We start from the raw sequence: 26,846 nt of genomic DNA on the forward strand, positions 1-26,846 counted from the left end.
TTTGAGAACCAAGGTACAGCTGTAAATGGAAAGTGTCAACTAACTAATTAGTTCAATTTATCAACAGGCCAATGCTATTATGTTTGGACTGGTCTTTGGGGTTGGAAGGAACCCCTGGGGTCATCAAATCCATCCCCTGCAATGCAGGAATCTCAACTAAAGCATCCAAGACAGATTGCCACCCAACCTCTACTTAACCTCCAAGAAAGAGAGTCCATTACCTCCTGAGGGAGTCTGTTCTACTATCGAAGAGCTCTTATTGTCAGAAAGTTCTTCCTGTCAAACATATATTGCAATAGATCAGTCAGCCATTAACAACATTAGGAATTCAAATGCAACTTTTTTGGGGGGGGGGTATTGTTTTGTATCCAACAAAATTATACCAAAGAGTAGATCCATCAAAATTTATGTGCCTTAGCTAGTCATGTCTATTAACTTCAATTATCTACTTTGAGTAGGACTTACAATAAATACAACCCATTGCATTTCTTTCACATACGCCTCTGTAAACTCTGTACAATTGACTTTGTTCTTATGGTTGAAGATTAATTTCCAGTCATCATCAGAATTGATGCTGGCTGCAGTTGAAAAGGGTGTCATGACATGGAAGCAATATTCCTTTGATTTCTTTGGGACTTTCTACATCCTTTCATGCCAGAGATAGGTCTGTAGTGATACAATGGTTGGGGGATATTGAGATGGCAAAGACTGTTTGAATAGGAAAGGTAAAGGATTTTTCTTCTTCTGATTCATTCTGTTGGGGTGCTGCTTTCATTACCCATCCTGAGCAACTGGGATGGCATAGTTCACATAAATTCCTAGCTGTTTACATGAATATGTCTTATAAAGGGTTAGAGACCATTGTTCCATATAGCTATATGTTGCCTACACCAACTGGCAATGTTCTCAAATGAACGAGAGGTATCTTTACGGGGCAAAAATGATGTGACAAATACAGCTGCCCATGTAAAAATGCAATATTCAAAAAGTTAGAGAAGTTCGCCTCCCCTCCTTTCAACCAAAACACAAATTATAAAAGTAACAAAGACTTTGCAGCTTGTCGTCTCACATCTGGCAAACTGTGTAAGTCACTTCCTGTTTAGAGCAGGCATTTCCAACTGCTTGCTTTCCTGTGATGCAGAAAGCCTTTGTGTATTTTATACACACACACTCTCTCTTAAGATGGCTCTAATCACCTAGGAAATGATGTTTAAAAATCATTGGCTTATTGCGCTCTGAAAAAGTTAAAGCGTTTTTGTGTTCATTCATATATATATAGTTGAAAGGTTTCTAGGTGAATCAGTATTTTGATTAGGAATGACTGAATGATTTAGTAGTGCAGTAAAGCCACCACAAAATTAGGATTGCACCGCTGAAAGGCAAGATAAGGGGCGGGGGCCTCCAAGTGCAAGAAATGTAGCTTATTATAAGTGTAATGCAGTTCAGAAAATTCCTTCTTCAAGTCCAATGTACAGCATACATAGAATAAGGGCTAATAACATGAAATATAAGAAAATATAGTGTGTTCTCATAAATGTATATTAAAACTATAAAATGATGCATTTATGGTAAAGTTTTACTATGAAAAGATTTAAATGTAATTACATGATATATTAATAAAATAACAAGCAGAATATAAAAGGGCTCCTAAATGAACAAGAACCGACACTCCCTAAAATTATTTGAAACCCACAAAATCTGATTGGTCAGACTCAAAATATAACCTAAATAAAACTATACCAAAGCAGAAATTTTATGATTAGCAGTGTGCAACCAAATAAAGTAAATGAATTGTTTTTAACAATTCTCACATAAAAGGTATATATATTGCAGTAAGTTCTGTCACAAGAAGCAGCCAAACTGCAACTTTTAATGTCCACTTGAACAGACTATGCAGGGAACTGTTACTAATAAAACAGAATTATAAAGAAAAAATATTTTGCCAGATACAATGCCTGTGGAATCACAATAGAATTTTCACCCCTTTGCTGGAATAAAAGTTCCTCAACCTAAATCAATAGGTAAAGGTAAAGGTACCCCTAACCATTAGGTCCGGTCGTGGCCGACTCTGGGGTTGTGGAGCTTATCTCGCTTTATTGGCCGAGGGAGCCGGTGTACAGCTTCCGGGTCATGTGGCCAGCATGACTAAGCCGCTTCTGGTGAACCAGAGCAGCGAACGGAAATGCCATTTACCTTCCCACCCATTTATCTACTTGCACTTTGATGTGCTAAAATACCGTACTACAGTTTGGGAGTGCTCTAGGATTTGGCACTGACTGGGGAAGCCCAGGTAACATCAGTGGCTAGGAGTAGGTTTTATCACTTTTGGCTGGCATGTTAAATGCAGCCCCTTCTGGGGAGGACAGACAGGGATCCATGCTCCAGACATGTCCAGATAGACAACTGTATTGTACTCTGTGGGACTACTGTTAATGACTGTCTTGAAACTTCAGGAGGTTCAAAATGCACTACTAAAGTCCTGATGGGTATGGCAGTCCACTGTAATATACCAGCTACACTGGATACCAGTGCTGAAACTGAGCTGCTGGTGTTAACCTTAAAGCCCTAATGATTTGGGAATGAACTACTAGATGACTGCCTACATCTGTACCATCCTTTTCATGCAGTGAGATCTGCATCAGAGGTATTCTTGGTGTATCCACATCCAACTTCTCTGAGGTGCATGACCACATCTTTAGATCTCCCCCTCCAGTAGAGATATAGTGTGTAGGTACATGTCAGGCTTTTCTGAAGGTCTCAGACATTTTAGTTGATTGGCTTTCCCCAGGTAACATTTTGTCCCAGTCACCAGATGAGTGATGGTACACTGTTACACTACTGCAGTTCTGAGTGTTTAATTCTTGTGAATCTGTCTTATTCTTGGTTTTCCTAATAATGGATTTTAAAAATACTTGTACTTTTTATTGCTGTAAGTGTCTTTTATGGGCTTTGCTTGGAAAAGCAATATTTTTTAAAATATCTATAACAATAAAATCCATTTGTCTACAGTGATTGCATTAGAACCAAGTACTGCTCAGTGTGTGCAAAACCCTGCTTGCTTCCTTACATACATAGCAGAGCTAACAATATCATCCTGGTCCAACCGATTCGTACTGTTCTAGTCACAGTCTGCACCACAAAATCACAGGTTAACATGCTTAACATGTGCAAGTGAGGGGGTGTTCTATATAGCTTTCTCCATATAAAAGGATAACCATTGTGGTTCTTTCCTAAGGCAGGGGTAGGGGAACCTGTGGCCCTCCAGGTGCTGCTGGACTATACAGTCATTCCTATGAACTGGCTCAAGCAGATGGAAATTAAAGAGTCCAACAGCATAAAGGGTCACAGGCTCACCACACCTACTCTAAAGGTTCAGAGCTACTTAAAACTCAAGGAAATCCTCACACAGAACTTAAGAATCCTACTTTATACTTAAATACAGGCCAAAGTAACACAGCAGTTTTTAAGATGCTTGTATGTATCTTTTCTCTGTTCCTTATCTCTTCCAAGTAACCAGGCTAATGACATTTCTTCTTTGGTTAACAACTTGAAATACATTAATGCACCAATATTCCAACAGGTCGACTTTTAGCAGGGCTAACATTGAACACAACCCAAAACGTGGCTCTTCCCTCACCCCGTAGTAACGGAGATGGAAACAACCATTTCCTGATTTAAACTAAACTTCTTCCCAGTGCTCAGTTGCGAAGACCTGCTGCCTCTCCAATTCCTGGGAGCTGGAGGGGCAATGGATCTTCTAGGCCAGCTCAGCAATTATCACCCTTGTACCACTATTCCCATTTCTAGTTGGGAGCAACCAGTGTTCTAAATTCCCCAGGGGTCAGTTGTGTTTTGCTACTGGTATGGGTCCAATTGTGACTACGTGGAGATTTCTGGGTGCCAGGTTGGCAATCACAGTTTAAAAACATCTGCCTAGTCAAGTCACCCCAAACAAGAAATCTCATGATGCTTCTATGAAAAGCTAGTAACTTCTCTTATTTCTGACTGCTGCATTTGGGGCAACTATATTTTGACTGTATCACTGTAATATACTACATAATATGTAATTCTTCCCTAACTGGCATCCATGAATTCTTGGAACAGAAAGCAGCCTTCAAATTTTGATCCAGAGCACAATGCTAAATGCTCCTATTACAGACTATGCTCCTAGACCTACATCTTCACTACGATTCCAAGAAACCCTGTTACTAAAGGTTCATCTTCTAGCACAAAGATCTCTCTACTAGACAGAACCATTATATGCAATCATCATTTCAGAAGTGTTTATTATCAGGGATGAGGGAATCTTTTTACTGTTAAGGGCTGCATTCCCTTGATAGTAATCTGTCGTAGGCTGCATGTCTGCAGTTAGGGGAGACAGAGCAACACCACCGCAAGATAATCATTACTCTCCACCTGCCCCCCCCCTTGTATAATATGAAGGAATTGCTGACTACAGGGAGGTTGATAAAGTTGCAAAGCATCTAGATATGCAATGCACTGCCTAGTACGGCATTTTCTCCTGCATTAGCTACTTGAGGCTGGGTGAAATCCTAGTGCTAGATATTATTGCCTTTCAGAACTCAAAGAGTTCCATGCTCAAGAGACTGACTGACTTCTCATTACAGGCTCACACTCACTTGGGCTACACAAATCCTGAGTAGATGCCATGCATCTTTCAGAAGCAAATGTTCAAAACAAGATTACAACATTGGGTTAAGTGCAATTCAGACAGCTACAAAACTGAAAGAGAGCAATTTGGTTATTAATGTAAAATTACTTGTGTCCTAAGGTGAACAGAGTTTCTAATTTCAATACATTTGCATTAAACATAAAACTGTATCCTACTAAACACTCTAGCTAGTGTTTGACAATCACCAATTATGGCTCATGCTTCATTTTGTCAGTTACCTAAGAAAGGTAAAATTCCTATTCCACTCTGTTTGCCGCAGGATACTACATCATAGACCAAACCTATTGTTTCTGCCAAAAGCAAGGTTACAGAACCATGCATTTGTCAAACTCTACCCATCTTCATGAGTCAGTGGTGCCATCCTTGATACTGCAGTTTTGCAGCTGCTGGATTCCTGTATAGCTTTTAAGCCTGTTGGGCTCCTTTGGGCTCCCACCCCTGCCAGCCATTTCTTTCTTGTAGGATCTCAACCAAGCATCAGTATGTATGCAGTGTTAGAAACACAGATATATAAGCTAGATACCGAATGGCTCCTTAAACCAGTCACCAAACGGTCGCCAAAATCGAATGCCTAGTTGCCATTTTGGGGCAAGGCGGCTTGAAAGTCATATTTTTCAATACAAATTTTGGTTCCTGAAATTCATTCTGATTGTGCAGATAAAATACAATGGATAGAATTCTACAGGATGTGTTGCTAGTGTGTGAAAACAGTCAAGATCCAAGGATCTCCAGACATACATCTCCAGGTGGTGGAGACGTCAGATGCCATCCTAGCACATGGGCATCTTCAAGTGGTTGCAAGTGGCCAACAGTAAGTTGCAAAATGTGCCTGGCGAATTTCAAACACTGTATTTGTAGACTTGCTTATTTGTTAAGAGAATTTGTGTACATCAAGGGAAGATGAAACTTATGATCAAACTGAAATCTTTGAAGCAATAGTGTGTATTAAATTTAGAGAGCTACTACACTCCTTTCCGAAAAGATATAGTTGTGACAGCAACAAACTTAAAATATTGGTTAATATGTGCTAGGATTTAGACTTTTTCATAAAACTTAAAAACAAGGCAGTGGCATCCAAATTAAAAGTGTTTAAATAAGAACACCAATTGCCACCTCATGCAGAACTGCTGTCATTAGTTCAAGTGATTTGTGAAAGTAACAGCTAAGTCTGTTGTTGAAAGGTGGGAGTTAACACAACCTACCAAGTTTTCAAAAGCAACTGGGACCAGCTAGAAACGATAAGATTTAAACATACTGATTGGTCAGGCTATGTGCCAGCCATAATAAACATAGGACTTAGTAACCTGCACATAAAACCTAGGACTGCATGATTACCTATAAACATTAAACAAATGGCTGATCTTTGATCAAGCACCTCTGGTCAGCAGTTATCAATTCGTATCTCTTCATCATGCCATCATTAAAACAAATGTCTTCAATTGGCCAGATTCAGGACTCACCTCTAAGCCCCAACTGCAACAAGGAGCCCAACTGCAACAAGGAGCCGACACTTAAAATTATTTTAATGTATCAGTATTTAATAACAATCCAGTATTATACAGTCGTACCTTGGTTGTCAAACGTCTTGATACTTGGACGTTTTGACTCCCGAACGCCGCAAACCCGGAAGTGGGTGTTCAAGTTTGCAAATGTTTTTTGGAAGCCGAACGTCCAACACACCTTCCAATTGAGTGCAGGAAGCTCCTGCAGCCAATCAGAAGCAGCGCCTTGGTTTTCGAACTGTTCCGGGAGTCAAACTGACTCCTGGAACGGATTAAGTTTGACAACCAATGCTAGGGTTTACTTCTTAGCCTTTTCTTCTCCCAAAAAATGTACTGCAAGGCAGCAGAGATTTAGCATCAGAGATTTCCTCCTCCAAGATGGGCTACATTCCCAAGCTAATGATCCCCATCTTCCCCTTACTTTCCTCTACAGGACCTGCAGGACCGCCTTCTTTACTGTTGGACCCAGTACTGGTCTCATCCACTCAATCTGCTGCAGCCTGTCTTTGAATGAAGGGGAAGTTGTAATTCACTGAGGGTTTGAGACCCATCGGCTACTCTCCAGAGTGGAATCTCTAAGACGGTTGGATGGCACCTTGTACACCTCCTTCTGGCAACTCCTACAGTCAAGCTGGTGCCAAACATATTGTTCTGCTTTCCTTTGGTGAGACTGAGCTGGGGGGGGTGTCTAGTTCCCTGGGCAGCCCGGGACCTCCATACATACTGCCCAGGTTTGTGCCCTTGGGAGGTCACTTCAGTACACCTAACACTGCAGTTAGACTTCACCCCTGGAGGCACACTCCATTGTCTCTCAAGACTGATGGATGCCAACAACAACAATATACAGATGTGAGGGGCTAAGGCAGATGGTTACTTAACTGAAGCCACTTAGTGAAGTCAAGTATCACCTCATCAATGAACAGGTATATTTTCAGCTCACATTCTTACCAATTACATTACTTGCAAAACCTTGAGAGCTGCATACAGGGAGAGAGCTTGTCACCCTCTCACAGAACAAGCTATCACCTGATAAAATTTTGCAGATCAACTTAGCAAATCAAAACATAGTACTGAGTCCAGTCCAAAAGTATACAAACACTACTTGCACTTGAACGTGCTTTTGAACTGCTAGGTGGGCAAGAGATGTATTTATAGAGCACTAACCATCCTGACAGAGTATACTTTTTCATGAACTTTAAACATGTGCTTTTTATGCTCAAGGAGATGCAGCAAAATATGCCATTGCAATATTCTATTCACATGCAAATAGCTCAGTAAAATAAGGTCAGAATTTTATATCAAATCATTAATATAATGAAACTTGTGAAGAGGTGTGTTTGGAATGGAGCCATTGCAGGTTGAGGTTTATGTTAAAAGTCTTAAATAAAAACAGCTCACACTACTGGTATCCCTCATATATATGAAGTTCTTCTTAGTCTGCATTTAAAACACTATGCAGCAAACATTTGGATCTGCTATCTGAAAGATGTTTGACTACTGCCAGTCAAAGTAGACAATACTGAGCTAGATGGATTAACGTTTTGACTCTGTATGTATCAGCTTCCTAGGTTTCTAAAACACAACATTACATTTATCACCTCCCAGTCCCCCCAACTTTTCAATAAAGTAAGGCCTCAAATGACACAGGGGCTGCATTCAGGAAATCGCACCTAAAGCCAAAACACATGGGGTTCATTGGCAGGTGAAATTGCCAAAGTCATTTTTCATGGAACACCACCCCCATTCCAAGATTTTTTTAAAAAAATAAATAAATTCCCACACACATAAAGCTGAATACACACAAGTTAAATGTGTGTACGTTGTGGGCCTCCTGTAATGGCAAACAATAAGAAGAAAGGTGTACTTGGGGGAAGGGCTGTAAAAGAAAGATCAGTTAATTTTAGCATTCCCACAGGCATCCAAAGGGACAAAAACACAAGTAATTCCAGGAATGCGTTGAAAATTACTTCTGGCCATTTAAATGAGCCTTTGAAGCAGCTAACTTGTAATTAGAAGACAAAGTTAAAATTCTTCTCTCAGGGGGAAAAATGTCATTACTACACAAAAGCTCACATCCCTTACCATTCCCTTATGTGTCAACATTCTAAATGACCTTTCTCTTATGCAAGTATCTTTTATACTTCAAAAAGATAGTGAAAGAATCATGGAAAGCTTATGTAGCAGATTTTCATAAATTTTGGCAATTCTACTCAAATTAGCAGTCATGGCAAAACACAGGTTTTAAGTCACCTAATAAGTCTTATACATTTCACCTCTCGCTAATGTCCTCCTAATTTAATAAGAAAACCTAAGCAACAAACCTATACACTACACTGTTATTTCATTAGGGTATACATAAAGCTCAGTACACTTTTTATTGTTTAAAGTAGGGAGTATCAAAGTTTGCCACAAAAGACTCCTCAATTTCAACAGCCAGAAGTGTTGAACCTACTCACATATTCAGAAACACCACTCTGAACACAAAATTAGATTTTGGAAGGTATTACTCTCTGGCTTCTTGACAGGCAGCTTAACAGCTCTTGCCCAACTTTAAGCTACACCTGAGAGATGCCTTTGCCCTCAAAAAAGAAAGATTCCTAAAAAACTGAACTACTGAATTAAAAAGTGACAACTTGCTTGTATATAATAGGAGAGTGGGGCTAAGGCATATCCTCATCAGAAAAATTTTGCCACAGATCACTTTGTTTATAACACCATCAATCAACATTCTTAAAAAAACAAGAGCTTGCATTTAGATCTTAATGCTGTGGAGAATGAATATACCACCCTTTCAAGGTCCTACCAAACTACAACCTGTGAAGTAAATCATGCCTTCAAGAGTCCTGAAAACTCACACTTAGATGAACCACAGCTTTAGAGTTGTTAAGATAGAGAATCCCTTCCTGTTCTTAGATGAAAAGATATGAAACAGTCTTTTAATGCATCTCACTTGTAAGAGAACATATCAGCATAACTCACTTTTAAAGATGTAAGAGATGAGTATCAGATGAAGTTTTACATATGAATTATAACAATTCATGGGTGTGATCTTTGATAAAGGTTACCTCTTCCACTTGCCTCAAGTTAGCCTATTTTTCTTACTTGCAAGTATATACAACAAGAAGCAATAGGACTGAAGCAGAAAATTTGTAGTGAATTTATTTCCTCCCACACCCTTTCCCATTAATATATCAGCACTACATACACACCATTTTCCCAAATACTTATAAGATAATTTAAAAAGATGGTGCCAATTGGCAATTTTTATTGCTATGTGGCAGGAAGGTGAGAGTGAGGTAAAGAAGATAAAATATAACACATATTTTCAAAGTTAAACTATGGTAAAATCCATATGGTAAACAGTACTTACAGAAACGAAATACAGATAAACACACAAAAGGTTCTCAGAAAGATCAAAGTATTTCCTTAATTTCTAAATGCTATAGTTGTGCAAGTGATAAATATAAAGTGTGCATGTATATGCAAATATGTGTGTGTGCCCCCTTCACCATCTGCGCATTTGATAACGTATCTTCCTGATATAATAAAATTAAGTCAGCCTTAAAGATGGCAAAGAACACTCTGGTGTGGAAACAGACTAAAGATGCAACTAAATAACATTAAGACCTTCCCATTTTTTAAAAATGGTGAATGCAGCTGTGCAAGCAGAGAGGAATTTGTATTGGACCATGGTGCAGGAAGAGGAGCTTTAACCCTTCCCTCCATTTTCCTAGCTAAAATCTACCTCCCAAAACTGCTTTTTGCCCAAGACAGCAAAGCGTATACCACACGGCAAATGGAAGTGGAGCAAGGGGGAGTGTCAACCAGAAAAATTGTGGGTGGGATTAACTCCTATTCCTCAGTCCCTCAGTCCCAATATGAATGACTCCCACTGCTATATTTTAAAAAACAAATACAAAGCAAAGCAAAACAAAACAAAACATGGAAGTAATGGATACAAACATTTTCCAGAGTAGCCAAATTTTAAAATGCAGGCATCTAAACACACAACTCCTCTGAAACATCTCTAATATTTATTTAAGAGATGCATTATTTCTCATCGGTTCTGTAGGATTCTGCTCCAACATTTAATAAACAATGTATCCAAAGTTTGGAAACTGCTTTTGGTTTTTACAATCAAACAATATATGAATTTTATTAATTTATTAAATAAATAAACAAATAAACACTGCTGACAGGAGACCATCTTCTTATTGAATCAGTACCTCTCAACCAAACACACTATCAGATTCTCTACCTCTTTTATCCCTGACATTCTCCTTCACTCTACATATTCTCATCTGGTATCAGCTCTCTTTTGTCATCCATGGCATTTATCATACTACTCCTTATGACTGGAATAGCTTCCCACTCTTTATCATCAATGCCTTTAAATTTTACCTTACAATGCACATTTTCTGAACAAAACCTTTCATAAACCATCAGAGCCTGAACTTATTCTACAGTGTCAGAAACCTCCCTCCTCCTGCCCTTTGTCGTCATCTTAGTTCTGCCTTTGCCTAGAAGCCTTCTGGGAAGTGACCCTGTCACTTGCATTTGCAATGACTGCCATTCTAGGCTCCAAATATAATTGACTATTTGGTTTAAAAGTAACCAGTCTTTAGCCATTTCACAATGACTGATACTTTCAAAATGACCAATTATCCTAGAAACTCTCCTCTTCCTATTATGCCTGCTGAGGGCAAGGGGAAAGAAGATGACAGCAATAAGGATTTTTCTTCGGTGCCAAATCTGCCATCTACACAAAATTATTCATTCCCTTCTTTCTTCTGTCAAGCTCATGTTAATGGCAGTCTCAAACAATACGGAATGCCATATGGCTACATCTGGATATTAAAATTGAGAATATCAATTACCAATCCACTAATGCAAAGCCAAAATCCACGGACAGTAAGAATTTAATCCAATCCAGGGACTGAAACTTGAGCCAATTGCAGGAAGCAAAATACAGGAAGCAAAAGCTACATTCATTTTTAGCAGAAGTGTGATTATTCCACTGAAAGTCCTCAGATAATAGCAAAATATGTTTTATTCAGTCATACACTTTAATTAGTACAGAGAAAAGTGACAAAAAACACGAGCAGTTACAGATTTCATGTAGTGACATTATTAATGAAACCAGTTGGATTATATCAGCATTATGTGAGGTTGTAGAATCAACACCATAATACAGTGAGGAGTAAAAGTATTTGATCCCCTGCTAAATTTGCCCGTTTGCCCTCTGACGAAGAAATGACCAGTCCATAATTTTAATGGTAGGTTTATTGTAGCTGTGAGACAGAATAACAACAGGAAAACCCCCCAGAAACCCAGAAGACAAGTCAGAGATTGATGTGCATTATAATAAGTGAAATAAGTATTTGATCCCCTATCAACCAGCCAGACGTCAGGCTACCTGGTATCTTCACTGTATGTAAGGAGCTGAGATTAGAGACACCAGCTGTAAGGGAGAGGTCTTACCTGTAATCCCAGCTCATTACAGTACCTGTACAAAAGACACCTGTCAACAGAAGCAATCAATTCAGCAGATTCCAAAGTAGCCACCATGACCAAGATCAAAGAGCTGTCCAAGGATGTCAGGGACAAGATTGTTGACCTGTACAAGGCTGGATTGAGCTACAAGACTATTGCCAAGCAGCTTGGTGAGAAGGTGACAACAGCTGGTGCAATAATTCGCAAATGTAAGAAACACAAAATAACTGTCAACCTCCCTCGGTCTGGGGCTCCATGCAAGATCTTATCTTGTGGAGTTGCAATGATCATGAGAAATGAGAACGGTGATGAAGCAGCCCAGAACTACGGGGGGGGGGAACCTGTCAATGATCTCAGGGCAGCTGGGACCATAGTCACCATGAAAACAGTTGGTAACACACTACGCTGTGAAGGACTGAGATCATGCAGAGCCCGCAAGGTCCCCTTGCTCAAGACAGCACATATACAGGCCCGTCTGCAGTTTGCCAATGCACATCTGAATGACCCAGAGGAGAAGTGGATGAAAGTGTTGTGGTCAGATGAGACCAAAATCAAGCTCTTTGGCATCAACTCAACTCGCCGTGTTTGGAGGAGAAATGCTGTCTACGACCCCAAGAACACCATCCCCACCATCAAACATGGAGGGGGACATATTATGCTTTGGGGGTGTTTTTCTGCTAAGGGGACAGGACACCTTCACCGCATCGAAGGGACGATGGACAGGCCCATGTATTGTCAAATCTTGGGTGAGCACCTCCTTCCCTCAGCCAGGGCAGTGAAAATGGGTCGAGGATGGGTATTCCAGCATGACAATGACCCAAAACACATGGCCAAGGCAACAAAGGAGTGGCTCAAGAAAAAGCACATTAAAGTCCTGGAGTGGCCAAGCCAGTCTCCAAACCTTAATCCCATCGAAAATCTGTGGAGGGAGCTGAAGGTTTGAGTAGCTACACATCAGCCTCGAAATCTTACTGACTTGGAGAGGATTTGCAAAGGAGTGGGACAAAATACCTCCTGAGATGTGTGCAAACCTGGTGGCTATCTACAAGAAACGTCTGACCTCTGCAATTGCCAACAAAGGTTTTGCCACCAAATACCAAGTCATCTTTTGCAAAGGGATCAAATACTTATTTCACTCATTATAATGCACATCAATCTCTGACTGACTGGGTTTCTGGGGGTTTTCCTGTTGTTATTCTGTCTCACACAGCTACAATAAACCTACCATTAAAATTATGGATTGGTCATTTCTTCGTCAGAGGGCAAACAGGCAAAGTTAGCAGGGGATCAAATATTTTCTCCCCTCACTGTATGTAGTGCACATTTTAAAATTTATTTCTAGATCATAGACTAGACACAATCTTCACCTGAAGAAAAAGTGCTCTGACTCCAAACTGTGGTTGAGAAATCACAGCAATGCCTCCTAGAACAGTTAGTGGCTCTTTTTAATGACCTAACTTTACTTCCTGGCACTTCGAGAAACTTATTGCACACAAAATACAAGCTACGTGCAGGGCTGATTTGCAGAAAGGATGACCTAAAAGCCAAAACAGTAATGTGTGTTCATTTTAATCAATCTGCTCAAAACATACAGCATTTATTTGCTGGCTACATAACCACTATTATGACCGGTTACCATGCTTAGCTGTTAAAGATACAATGGAAATTGACATCCTTATACTAAAGCCTTGTTTGTTGTTAGTTTTCATCTGAAAAAGAGGCCAAGCACTCTCTAACTTATACTTTTAATTTAGTTTAATAGAACATATTTCAGATTTCCTCATCTATCCCCCCACTACCACACGTAATGCCTAGGTATTGTAACATCAACCAGTGTCCCCATACAATGATATGGTTAACTTTCAAGTTCAAACTTTTCCAGGTAAGTGGATGAGTTTCTCAATGCCAGACACATAAAGTATCACGACAGAATGCCTATTGCCACGTTGACCTAGCAGCTGCAATGAACAAATAGGGATAAACCCTAGTGAACACAGGCCCTTAGGTAATTTTAACACCTGCTCATAGAGAAAAGGGCAAAAAAAGGAAAATATAAAACATGATCAAAATTCCAGTGGTGTGCACATGAAAATACAATAATGACAAGTAACTGTCAATCAATATCTTGTGCATTTATCCAAATATCTATTCTTTATGTGGGCCTCAACTACAATGTACAGTACTAAAGCAGAAACACAAAACAGACGCAACCCCCCAGAAAAACAAACCCAATGCCAAATGCAAAGAACACTGTTATGAGCTAACAATTAGAACCCATAATAAAGAGTATGGGGTTACTATTAAACTCAACATATACTAATTGCAAGATATGTGTACTAAATAAATAAATGTCATCTAGTCTGCCCTGGTGAGCTTTCAGATGTAAGATAAAAATTAAACTAATAAAATTTGATAGTATTATTTTAAAGCTATTAACAATAATTTGATGCCAAATAGTGTAATTTCAAATGTTTCTGCAAATGCAGGTACAATTCCAAACATACAGACTGTGAAATATGTTCTGCTCACTTCTAAATTAATCTGCTTTGGGTCAGTTATACGTCTGCCTGCTTTGGGTCAGTTATACGTCTGCAGTACTGTACTTTAACCCAGCTGGAATGTGAATTAAAATTAGCTATTGGTTTTTTAAATAAAAAATGTAACCAACTTTTAAAATCTCATTCAATTGTACAAGCTACTCCAGTAAGCACTTAAAATATGTAAAAACTTGTATAAAAAATATAGAAGACCAGGGAAAATGTTCTACTAATCAAGCAAGCTTCTGCTTCATGCCACTTTTTATATATATATATATATTTTTTTTTCACTGAAGAATTTCAGGTCAAATACTGTTGCAGAAGCTGTCATATTTTTGGCAAAGGAGCAGAACTGCATTTGCTTTCCATCACAAAGAGGTCACATGTGATCACACTGACAGATTACACAGTTCTACAAATAATGCTTGTATAAGATTTATGTAAGCCCTGCTGTAGAAGAAAATTGGTGGCAACATTCTAGGGGGGGAAAGAGTTTAAAACTCTTATGAGGAGGCTTTGAGAAGTTAAAAATGATCCCATCACTATATCCCATGTATTTATGCCACGATGTAAAAATTTCAATAAAACTATTTACTCCACCCACCCGGTTTTATTTGGAGACTGAAAAGCATCAAAAGATTAAAAACCTAGAACATCTGCCAATCCCCTAGCCCCAACAAAACAAATCTGTTAATTAAAAAAAAAAAAAAAAGCTTATCAAAGTCAGAAAAGGAATTTAAACATGATTTGGTTTGGTGAAGCTGTGTTTAGTTGAAAACGTAGAGTTGCCTTCCTGCAAACGCCATCTTGTTGCAGTTACCGGGCCCAGCACAAAAAGATCCATTCATTCCCCGAAAAAAAATGGGGGGGGGGGGAGAGAGAACAAGCACACCCTCCATAATCTGCAACCACTAAAACAATTGACCTATTCAATCCCCTCTTGCCAAAATTACAAAAGAGAGAATGCTTAATATCTAAGATTAATTAAGATCTCATCTTCATCTCGTTTTCTAACATGCATTTCACAAAACCAGCAAAAGCAGTTTGTCTTTATTTACAAGCCTGTGCTTACAAGGAAAGCCTCAAAATGTGCAACAAACCTCTCCTCAGACTATGTACATAAATGGCGACAGCAGCCTCCTTTCAATTTTTGGTATTATTCTTTCACCACATCCAAATCCACATGGATAGGTGGTGTGAGAAGCAGCTTTCCCCATTTCCAAGCTTTCATTTTTTTAAGGAAACAGTGTTTGCCTTGTTTAAAGTGGCTGAAATATATATATCTTGCATAAAATGTGTTCGAATAAGTGGTTTTGCTAAGGCAATCATGACAAAAAATCACATTCGTTAAATTTTTAGTTCTTCATCACAGTGACAAATTGATAACCTCTATATCATGCTAATATTCTTCTTGACACATTATTTAAAAAATAAAATAAAACAAAATCCTTCCTTACCCTCTAAATTAATTCATTATTTAAAGTCACACAATAGTCTCCATAAGCATTTCTCTCATGTGGTTTTAGAAAGCCACCTAGTTATTTTTAAAAAAAACTTTTACTACAAAAGCAATTTCCCTTAAATTGCTTTTTTAAAAAAACAAAACAAAAATTATATTTGCACGCTCCCTGGTTCTCCAGCAGCCAACGTCTACCCTGAGCAGACATTAATGGCAAAATTATACAACACCTATTAAAGCAGAAAAGCAACTAAAAAAATACAGCAGCTAAATCTCTCTGCTATGACAGTGAAAGTAGAAGCATTTCTTATTCTCTCCCCGCCTCCAAACCATTTCCTACCGTAGGAAGAAGAAAACCACCAAGATTCCATTTTCTTAGCCTTCTCCTTGGCCAGGGGTTGCCTAAAGCAATCTCACCCTGTTTTCCTCTCCTCCACCCAATCAATTTTCCACCATTACAGTACCAGCCACACACAAACAGCACTCTCTAGATATTTTCTCCCAAGCATCCTCTGTGGACTGGCCTTGCCTCCTTCCCCTCCCCCCACTTCTAGCCTCAACGCATGCAGAAAAGAATCAGTTCTTCAACACCCCCCATACACACACACACACACACACACACACCCTTTTCCTATCTCTGGCCAGCAGCTACAGAAAAACACTCCCCCTCCCTGATGTTCTGAGATGGGTGGGACAGTGATGGAGACAATGAAAGCAAAAAACCCGAAATGGTTATTTCTTGATTTCCTGTGTCAGCAGCCCTAACAAAAAAGGGCAGGGCACCTCGCCTAGTCAGGAAGGATGGCATTGTAAGATGGGGGGAGAGGACAGGATAGAGAAGGGGAGAGAGAAAAAAGAGCGCAAAATGGAGGGGAGTAGATAGGGAAAGGATTTGAAACAGAAAGGGAGAGTATTAAAAAGGGAGGGGAAAGCAGAAGTAGCTGTAATAGGGAAGGGCAGTCTAAAGCAGCTGGGAGGGGGAAATTCTGCGGGGAGAGGTAAAAACAGAGGGGTGAAAGAGAAAGAAGTGGGGCAGAAAGGGGCAAGATTTAAGTCATGAAGTAGGAAGGAGATGAAAGTGTATGAGGTGAAAGGAAAGAGAAAATATGGGGGAAATTGATCAGTACAGTACTCAAATTTCAAGGAGGGGCAGCCTCCCTCCCTCTTAGTTTTTGCATTGCTCTTTTTAGAAGGCTAGAGAGGGAAGAGAAGCATGATTTGGCTAAAACAGGAGGGACCCAGGGTTGGGGATTTTATTAAAGGGTTCCTCCGTCCCCCATAACTGAAACACACTGAAATGTTTTTTCTTTTTTTGCCAACAATTTGGTTTTTTAGAAAAAGAGATGATGGGGGGGGATAGGTATCTAGACGGGAGAAGTGAGGAGTATTTTAAGGTGGGGGGGGGAGAAAATTATTTTAAAAGGGAGGAGCATGTGAAGGGGCGTAATGGAGGCTTCTGCGGGGGTGGGAGAGGAAGAAAGGGGGTTAGGAGCACCTAAAAAACAGGGCCGTAGGGAGAGAAACAGGATTGGCTGATGTTGAGAGTTTAGAAAATACTGATTAAAAGACAAGGGTTTAAGGTGACTTAACAAGGGCCTGGAGAGATCGTAATGGGGCGGGGGGTTGAATAGGGTCTCCGCGGAGAGATTTGATGGGGCTGCATGCACAAGATCAGTGATTGGGAGGTGGTTGGGGGTTTTTTTAAGAGGGGATGAATAAGGCCTGATTTTCGGCGTGGGGAAATGAACAAGGTCTCCCGATTTTACAGGATTAACCGAATGAGGCCTGTTTTTTTGCGGGGTGGGTGGGGAGAGTATGAACACGATATGAGATGGGGCCGGGTTCCCTCCCCCCCCCCGCCCAGGATCGGGTCAGTAAGGCCTGTTTTTCAGGTTGGGGATGTGAACAGGGGCTGTCATGGGGCTTCGGGGTTTTTTTAAGAACGGGGCGAACGAGGCCTGTTTTTTCAGGGTGGGGATACGAACTGGGACGGCAAGCAAAGCTGTAAAGGGTGGGGTGGGGGAACGTGATTAGGATCCCTGCGAGGGAGATTTCGAAACAACACCCCCCCCTCCAATAATACCACATATTATGCTTTCCTCTCTCTCTCTCTCACCTTCCTCGACGGTCGTTGCTCATCCACGGCCTCCGCCGCCGCCGCCGCCGCCCCCAGCCAATACGCCCTCCTCTCCTCCTTTCTCCCTCCCCGCCGGGCGGGCGACCCCCTCGCAAGACCCCCGCCGAGAGGCGCCGGTTCTCCTCCTCCTTCCTCCTCCTCCCAGTCAATTCAGTCCGTCAGGCCAGCCAGCGGGGCAGGAGGCAGCGTCGAGGGAGGAAGCAGAGAGGAGGAGGAAGAGGAAGAGGAGGAAACCGGGGGGGAGGGGGAGGTATGGAGGAGGGGGGGGGACACAGAAAGAGAAATAAACCGGGAGGAGGGGGAGGAGGAGGAGGAAGCCCCTACTGCTGCTGCTGCTGCCGCCTCGCCGCCGCCGCCGTCCGTCCCGCGCTGCGCTTGGCAGCCGCTCCGTTTCCTCACGAAGAGACGCACCGTGGAGGAGGGGGAGAGAGAGAGAGAGAGAGAAAAGAGGGAGGGCGGCGGCTGCACCGCCAACAGGAACGTCGAATCAAGAGGAGGCGGGCGGGCAAGGGGTCCCCTGAGGGAGTCGCTCGGGTGGGTAGGTTTTGTTATGTGTGGGAGGTTGTTTCCTCCTCCTCCTCCTCTCGGTTTTTCTTTCTTTCTTTCTCTTCGCGGTCCTCGGTTTTTTTGTTCTAAAAAAGCTGTGGTGGGTGGGTGTGGGCTCAGCCGCTCAGCTCCCGCTCGCGGCCATAGGGAAAGCAGCGGAGTCTCGGCTGGCTGGGTTGGGCGCGGCAGGCGAGGGTAGGCGGCAACTCCCCGCTTGCTTGCTTCCTTCCTTCCTTTCTCTCTCTCTCTCTGCCTCCCGCTCGCTCGCTCGCTCGCTTCCCCGCCCTTGCGGCCCGGCTGGGAAACCCCGAGCACGGCCGTTTGGCCTGCCTGGGTGTTCTCTCTCTCTCTCTCTCTCTCTCTCTCTCTCTCTCTCTCTCTCTCTCTTTTTTTTTTCCTCCTCGACCTCCCCCTCCCCCCGTCTCGTGCCGCCTCCTTCCTGGAACTGAAAACCAGGCAGTTTGAGGTTCCTTTTTTTTAAATAAAAAACAAAATCAAAAATAATATAATCAAAGTTAAAATAAGTCACTTCATGCTACTTTGGGGTTCTTTTCTCCTTTTGGGTCATGCCCACCGCCGTCCTTTCTCACAGGCTGCGTGTGAGGCGATTTTGTGACTACACTAGTCGTTTCCAATAAATAAAAACGTCATGATTAGGAAGGAAGAAAGGGGGCGGGAAAGTTAAAAGGAGCCCCTTGGTGGTGGTGAAGGAAGGCAACATGGGTGGTCTTTGTAGGGTTGCCATGTTGTCCTCTTTCTCCAGGACACGTCCTCTTTTTTTCCGGGGTAAAATTTGAGGCAAAATGCCTTTATTTGCTTTGAATGGCCGTCATAGCGCCCTCTTTTTTTCTTTTTGTTCTTCAAAATAGGGCAACCCTACCTTTTGGGTTCCCAATACTTAGAATCTTTCTCACAGACAAAACCAGGCTACGTGAGGGGATTCGTTTATTTTGGGGGGAGGGGAGTCACTTGTGTGAAAGGAGATTTTTTTGTTTCGTTGTGAATAAGAAAGTTATTGTAGTAAAAGTTAAAAGTTACTTAACAGAGATTCCAAATATAACTGGTTCTTTCTTCTTTTGGCCCACCCCCAATCCGAAAACCAAGCTATGTGAGGTGTTGGTTTTTTTAAAGGGGTTTGTATGAGAAATGGATTTCCCCCCTTTTTAACATTGTTGTTAAAGACGAAAGTATTTAAAAAAAACAAAGTAACTCCATGATGATATTGAAACATGACTGGTTATCTCTCCCTTTTCTCACAGGAACCCAGACTGTAGAAGTTTGTGTTTAGAAAAAAATGATTATGATGACGATGATAAACTTAAGTCACTTCATGATTATTTGAAACATAGTTTTAAAAAAAAGATTAAAAATGAAATAATGTTGGGGAGAGTGAATGAAAGGACAGGCTACGTATGGAAAGGAAGAACACCACTTCACAATGTGCAAAGATGGCATAAAAGGGGGGGGGGAATGATAGAGAAAATAGCAAAAGGTTAAAAAGTGCAGTCTTTAACATAGATTTGGCCAGTCGCATTTTATACCTATCCATCCCTAAGACTTTAAGGAGAAACAAAGAGATTGTCAACAATGAAAGCAGGCTGTCAGATTATTTAATTTTTAAACTGATTTTTTAAAAAAAGTTTTAAATATATGCTGGGTTGAATCCAAATTTAGTTATGCTTATACCCATTAGAAAGGACAGGGGTGGCACTGTGGGTTAAACCACAGAGTCTAGGACTTGCCAATCAGAAGGTCGGCAGTTCGAATCCCCGCAACGGGGTGAGCTCCCATTGCTTGGTCCCTGCTCCTGCCAACCTAGCAGTTTGAAAGCACGTCAAAGTGCAAGTAGATAAATAGGTACCGCTCCGGCGGGAAGGTAAATGGTGTTTCCGTGTGCTGCTCTGATTTCGCCAGAAGCAGCTTAGTCCTGCTGGCCAGATGACCCAGAAGCTGTACGCCGGCTCCCTCAGCCAATAAAGCGAGATGAGCGCCGCAACCCCAGAGTCGGTCACAACTGGAGGACATAATGGTCAGGGGTCCCTTTACCTTTACCTTATACCCATTAGCAGGGGTTCTGAGAGTGCTGTACCTGGCCCCACAGCCAATAGGTTCCCCAGACTTTGCACTTTAATTTAAAACAAAATCCCAAGTCTCTAGTCCTCTTAAAAAGAAAGTTATGAAACAAAATATGCAGCTAACCTTTGGAGTGATTTTAGTTAGATGACCCAGCCTGACTGCTTCCACCTTTCTGTGTTTTTAGCCAATGAGTAAATGAGAGGTGGAATTGATGAGTGAATCGTTTGGACACCAGGGTCATGAAGAGCTGCTATATATTTTTTCCACATCGTTTTCTAGTCTATTTGTCCTTTTCTAAAATCTCTATAGAGTGCCCTTCCTTTTCACCTAGCTACCAGGATTACTACACAATAAGTTCAGGTGGACGTTAAAGAATTCCCAATAGCAAATACAAACTTTGCAAAGAGTCTTAGGCATGTCTCTTGTTGTGCAGAACCTAAAGCCAAAGACTCATTAAGAATCCACTGTATACAGTTTACTTACAGTACAATGCTATGCATATCTACTTAAAAGTACATCTCTTTGTGCTTAATGGGGTTTACTTTGGGGTATGTTAGAATAGTTGCCTTGGCTTTAGTTTAGGATTGGCACTGTGGGAAAATGGGGTTCTTGTGCCTTTAACAACTGTGTCACAGGTAGAATATCATGAAAGCCTCTTCTAATATGAAAATACAGTTATGGGAAAAGCTTCACTTGTTCATTCTGTCCATCAGACATTTATTATCTGTGTGTGCCCCTGATTTGTACAGGAACAAAACATATGCAAATCTTATGCAAGTCTGTCTTTTGCAAGTAGGTTGTAGAGGAATAATCTACAAACATTGTAGTAGACATGGTTGACACCGCTGCCCTCTAGTCCATACTAAGCATGGCTAAGAATGGTTTGAGCTCAATAAGAATATATACAGCCAAGAGATCAAAACAAAATGCAAGATTAAAAGGTTAGGCTGTGATCTTGTACTCACATAAATCTTCTCTACATTTATTGTGGGGTGGGGAGGATCACAATTTTCAGCACTGGCTAAGTGCCAAATTCAAAACTAAAATAAAATCAGTGAGTGATCAGCAATTATTGGGAAGAGAATCTAGCCCCACTGCCATGGGTCATAACATAGCTTTCTTCAGTTGCATCTTTATAATGTAATCTTGAGAACAGAACAAAATAACTCTTTATCTGGTTGCTGTTTCTTTTTAAATGAGTCACCTTATAATAAAAAGTTATGAATAGCAAAGTTGAATTATTAATAGCTCCCCCAAATCCAAAAAGAATGGATTGCTTATCTCTCCCCATCCCCTCTGTTTCGGTGGTGCTACATCTGGACAAGTCTGGATCTTTATGTGTCTCAGAAGCAACCATAATGATGACATCAATTATTGATAGATGATTTTGTGTGAAAAAACACATCCCGCCATTTGGGGAAGCTGAAATGCAGCAAGGAAGCAAGCAGCCATATATGACTAATTCTGAGTATCTTGCAGAAGTCCTGTAAGCTATTTTTGAGGATGAAATTAAGCTGGTATAGTTTGGGTTTTTAATGTCAATTGGAAACCTCTTTAAAATAAATTTAATCCCAACCTCACCTCTTGGTGAAATGAACTGGACTTTGTATTTTATTTTACTGCACTGTTACCCTGGAGAGAGCCCTGCCTGAAAACCCAGAGAGCTGTTGCCAGTCAGTGTAGACAGGACTGAGCTAGATGGATCAATGGTCTGACTCAGTATAAGGCAGCTTCCTGTGTTCTGTTCATCGGATCTTCCAGGATGGAGCAGGCTGTAAGTCTGAATACAGGGGGGAAATGATTCTATTTTTAAGCTGAAGCTGTGTTTTTCAACAGGGCATTTTAAAAGTAATAGACTGCAAGGTGGGAAGCCCCAGCCTGTAAGAGAGCCCCCTCTGCCACCTGAGAGTATCTTTAGGAAAGGAAGTTGTCTTTCAGATATTTTGGGACTCACTACTAGAAAGCACTTATTGACTATGAGCAACTGAGTAAATTGGAAGGACTACAGTAATATGAAAAGTGAACAGTATTGTAGGAGAAAATAAATGCTAGACCTCATATATCAAAGACTTCAAGGTCTAACCCAGAGATGGGGCACCCGTGCTAGGAATGGATGATTTTCATCCATGCCTGCATACATACAAAAGAAGTCTGTCCCATCCTGATTCCATGCATATTTTTAGGGGAAATCCTAAAAAAATCCATATGGGGGACAGGACTTTCCAGGGGTAAATGTAGATAATGCACTTAGGTGGTGATCAGAGGGCTGCTTTCATTCTTATGTAACAGTTTGAAGTTTTCTGCCAGACAGAAAAGCATTTTTTTAAAAAAATACTCCAGGAAGTAGCCCCATGTTGCTTCCTGCTTAATTGTATTTAATACAGTGTGTACGAGAGGATTTTATACAGGGTTTGGAAATGGCTGCCTGCATCAGCATTGATGGCTCTTAGTCATTTCCTTAAATGGAAGGAGCCCTTTTGTTCGCCACTCCAGATCCAAGTTAGGGATGGGTGAATCAGAGGCGGATTTAGGGGAGCACAACCGGTTCACCTGCAATGGACACTAAGCCAAGAGGGTGCCACAATAATGACTTCAAACAGAAGGCAAGAGGCGGGGGGATTTTCATGTTGCACAAGGTGCCACTGAAATTTGCAAACCCAAAATCTGCCACTGGGCAAATGTTTCAGTTTCTCACTCTTCCAGTGGTTTAGTTCTCCACATTTCCACACCAGTATGCGATTTAAGAAAAGAAAAAAGTATTTGTGAAGATTCATCATCAGCATTTCCCCTACCATGAATTTTTTGTATGCAATTTTGCCTAATATATCCATTTTTACAAAACAGTTTCCCCATATATAATGCATTTAGTAGGTTATTTTGACTAATACATACATTTATATGCACATTGTACCTCGCATGCATTTTGGTGCTCACTGCAAAATCTGGAAAAGTGCAAGTTTCAAAGGACAGCTGTGTTTCAGTTCTTGTATTGCTTCATAATGGGGAACATTAGGTAGGTTCCCCTTTAAATGTGAACAGCATCAAAATTATCCCCTTCATCTCTAACCCATGTGAAGCAGATACGTGGCCACATCCAGGGCTGGCCCATCCATGAGGCAAGGTGAGGCAACTGTCTCAGGCGGCAGGATCCACTAGGGTAGCAGGTCCGGATTTTGATGTTCCCGCTTTGTTCCTGATACAGATCTTCCCTCATGCCTTCTTCCCTGGTGGGGAATGGGGTGCCATTTTGGGGTCTGCCTTTGGTGCCAAAATGTATTGGGGCCAGCCCTGCCCATATCACAGAGCTGATTGAAGTCATGTTTCTTCTAAAAAAATGTAAGGGTAGTACTAAGGTGATCCATACCACTGGAGATTGCATTACAGTTCTGCCCCTCCCCCCTTTAAATTTTCTGAAAAAGACAGGAAGCAACACGTGATGGGGGACGGGGTAGATACCTAAGAAAAACAGCCATTTGATGATGACATCATAATGTAGATTCCCCACGAAATCTGAGTGAGCAAATTGCAATTCCCACAGTAAGCATCTAGTATGGAAGCATCTTAAGTGGAAAAGGTTATGAAAGAAAGTATTACACGCTCCAGGGAAAGGAACCAGCTCTTTTCAGCACTGGCATGCACTACGCTTTCCAAACAATCCATAAACTCCTGCTTTTGGGCAAAACTGAATAAAACTGCATCATGCTTTAGGAAGGGCTCAGAAGGCAGATTGTAGAGCGCACATCCTTAGCACTTTAGGGTTTTCAAAAAAAAAAAAAAACACCAAACAAAAAAAATTAAAAGCCTAATTCTCAGCCATTAAACAATATTCAGCTAGCACAGGAGGAAGAAAAAAGGTGGGAGTAACTAATTCAGTCTCCCTAGTTACATTCTTAAAGTCTACATTCCCCCCCCCCCCTTTCAGCTTGACTGTTTCTTATGCAACAAAGGGGTTATTTTAAACACCTTCTGAAAATAGAGAATTTAAAAGATTAGCAACAATCTTGATCATGAGAAGTTCTTCAGAGCTGATGTGCAGAGAAAGAGCTTCTGAGTGTAATGGAATATTTTAGAGAGGCTGAAAGGCACCTGAATTCTAATGCACTCCCCATAATTTTAGTCATATCCACACCATACATTTAAAGCACATTTCTAACACTTCATGTCTCCCTCCTTCAAAGAACCCTGTGAATTGTAGTTTGCCTTGCACAACACCTGTAACAAACTACAGTTCCCATAATTATGGGGGGGGGGGAGCCATTTGGTTTAAATGTATGGTTCCTGACCAGACGGTTCCTCTAGTTAACCCATCTAATAAGCACAAGGGAATCTGAAAGTACCACGTTCAAAACACATCATTTCAGGTAACCCATTAGAATGCACAAGTGGGAGCTGCAAAAAAATATTACAATGTGATGTGCTTTTGTTCAGGATCCCAACCAAGCAGCCACACCCTTCCCCAGGATACAGTGGTACCTCGGGTTACATACGCTTCAGGTTACATACGCTTCAGGTTACAGACTCCGCTAACCCAGAAATAGTGCTTCAGGTTAAGAACTTTGCTTCAGGATGAGAACAGAAATCGTGCTCCGGCGGCGGCGCAGCAGCAGCAGGAGGCCCCATTAGCTAAAGTGGTGCTTCAGGTTAAGAACAGTTTCAGGTCAGGTACGGACCTCCGGAACGCATTAAGTGCTTAACCCGAGGTACCACTGTACTCCAATCCATTCTGCTTCTCACCCTGGTCTGCAACTGACACTCATCATCCACTGAATACAGTCTTAATTGGGCTGCTTTAGAAGGTTTCTTGTCACTGGTTCACACACACACACACACACACACACACACTTGTCTACAAAATGGCCATGCCCTGTTTTCATACTCCAGCCCCTGTTTTTATAACAACTTCTGGAAGTCCACAGGTTTCCCCATCTCAAATATTGAGACACAAGACACTTGTCAAGTCAGCTGCATCTTTAGTGGGAGATGGAGACATTTTTACCTTCAGGTTGTGGGCCAATGGAGACTAGTCCATTGAAGCAAATGGGTCACTGCCCCACCAACCTCAGCCTGACCTCAGTTCCCTCCCTCCTTCCTAGCTACCTTCTTTCTTCCAACCAACAGAGGGGGTGAAATTGGCTGTCATCTTACTCCTCCTCATTCTCAGTGATGCCCTTGTAGAAACCAGCAAGGAGGATGAGGAAGGGGAGAAAGCAGAAATGGTTGGCTTCACCTGTCAATGGCTCTGGCTCCACCTGCCTTCTGCCTCACCAGTCGCAATGGGCGCCAGTCCCCACTTTTGTGGCTAAATTATAGTCATGTCTTTCCCTTGAGGACAATGCTTTTTCTTCGCAACTTGCCAGCACAGGGGCCTGATCCAGAATGGTACCCTCACATGGGGGCTGGCTGGGCTTTTAAAAGCCTTTGCATGATACTGCTGCTGTGCTGTTACTGAACTGAATATGCATAAGTGCCTAAGAAGAGTCTGCTGGATCAGGCCAATGGGCCATCGAGTCCAACATCCTGTTCCCATAGTGGCCAACCAGAGGCCTATGGGAAACCCTCAAGCAGGATTTGAGCAAAAGAGCACTGTCCCCTCCTGTGGTTTCCAGCAACTGGTATTAAGAAGCATTACTCACCTCCAACCATAGCAGTAAAACCTGGTAATCGGGGTTATTAGCCATTGATAGCCTTATTCTCCATGAATTTGTCTAATCATCTTTTAAAGCACCCCAACTTGGTGGCCATCACTGTCTCCTGTGAGAATTAGTTCCATAATATGACTATGTGATGTGTGAAGCAATCCTTTGTTTTAACTGTTCTGAAGCTTCCAACCTTCAGCTTCACTGGATCTCCAAATTTCTAGTGTTAGGAGAGAAAAAGGAAAACCTTTTTCTATCTACCTACCCCATGCCATGCATAACATTATAAACTTCTGTCATGTCACTTCTTTCTTTATTGTTTTTAAACTAAAAAATCAAATGCTGCAACCTTTCCTCATAGGGGAGTTGCTTCACCACCTTGATAATTTTTGTTGCCCTTTTCTGAACCTTTCCCAACTCTCCTCATAAATATCCTTTAAAAGTATAGTGTATATTTTGAGGCTATTCTAGCAGCAGCCTGTAACACCTTTGTTTCAGCTTTGTTTTTGTTCAAGGGAGCGTGTCTCTCCCCACACATACACACCCTGGCCATGCTCCCAAACAGCATGAGATGTTCTGCACACTCTCCTCGTCCTCCAGGATCCAATTACAGCACAGGCCCGGCTTCTCGTCAACAAGGGAACCCTGTTCAGCCTCTCAAGTCAGCACCTGTTACTTCACAAATGAACTTGTAAAATGGATGTTTCCATGCAACAGAGCATACATGGAGCAAAAACTTCTTCTAAGCTGCCACTCCAGGGATCAGG

The 26,846-nt window shown here is 41.5% G+C and overlaps 1 protein-coding gene and 1 long non-coding RNA gene across 11 annotated transcripts in view; both read right to left on the reverse strand.

Annotated features, from left to right (window-relative positions):
- Positions 1–18,625, reverse strand: part of GNB1 (G protein subunit beta 1) — a 70,863-nt gene extending 52,238 nt beyond the window's left edge. For 5 of the 10 annotated variants that reach the window (XM_081871274.1, XM_081871266.1, XM_081871272.1 and 2 more), the window contains exon 1: positions 17,801–18,625. The gene's annotated coding sequence lies outside the window, so the exon portion shown is untranslated. Of the gene's footprint in view, positions 1–221; positions 256–16,024; positions 16,228–17,800 lie in introns of those variants that run through there. The other 5 variants (XM_081871268.1, XM_081871265.1, XM_081871270.1 and 2 more) reach the window with 3 other exon arrangements.
- Positions 18,626–22,588: 3,963 nt separating this feature from the next.
- The window catches only part of LOC309347063, a 34,018-nt gene continuing 29,760 nt past the window's right edge, over positions 22,589–26,846 (reverse strand). Inside the window, exons 4-5 of the long non-coding RNA XR_014158808.1 lie at positions 26,077–26,754; positions 22,589–23,769 (exon numbers count right to left, since the gene is read on the reverse strand). This is a non-coding gene — a long non-coding RNA (uncharacterized lncRNA). The remainder of the gene's footprint in view (positions 23,770–26,076; positions 26,755–26,846) is intronic.

The sequence above is a fragment of the Podarcis erhardii genome (assembly GCF_964252035.2).
Source record: "Podarcis erhardii genome assembly, chromosome: 7".
Classification (NCBI taxonomy): Eukaryota; Metazoa; Chordata; class Lepidosauria; order Squamata; family Lacertidae; genus Podarcis; species Podarcis erhardii.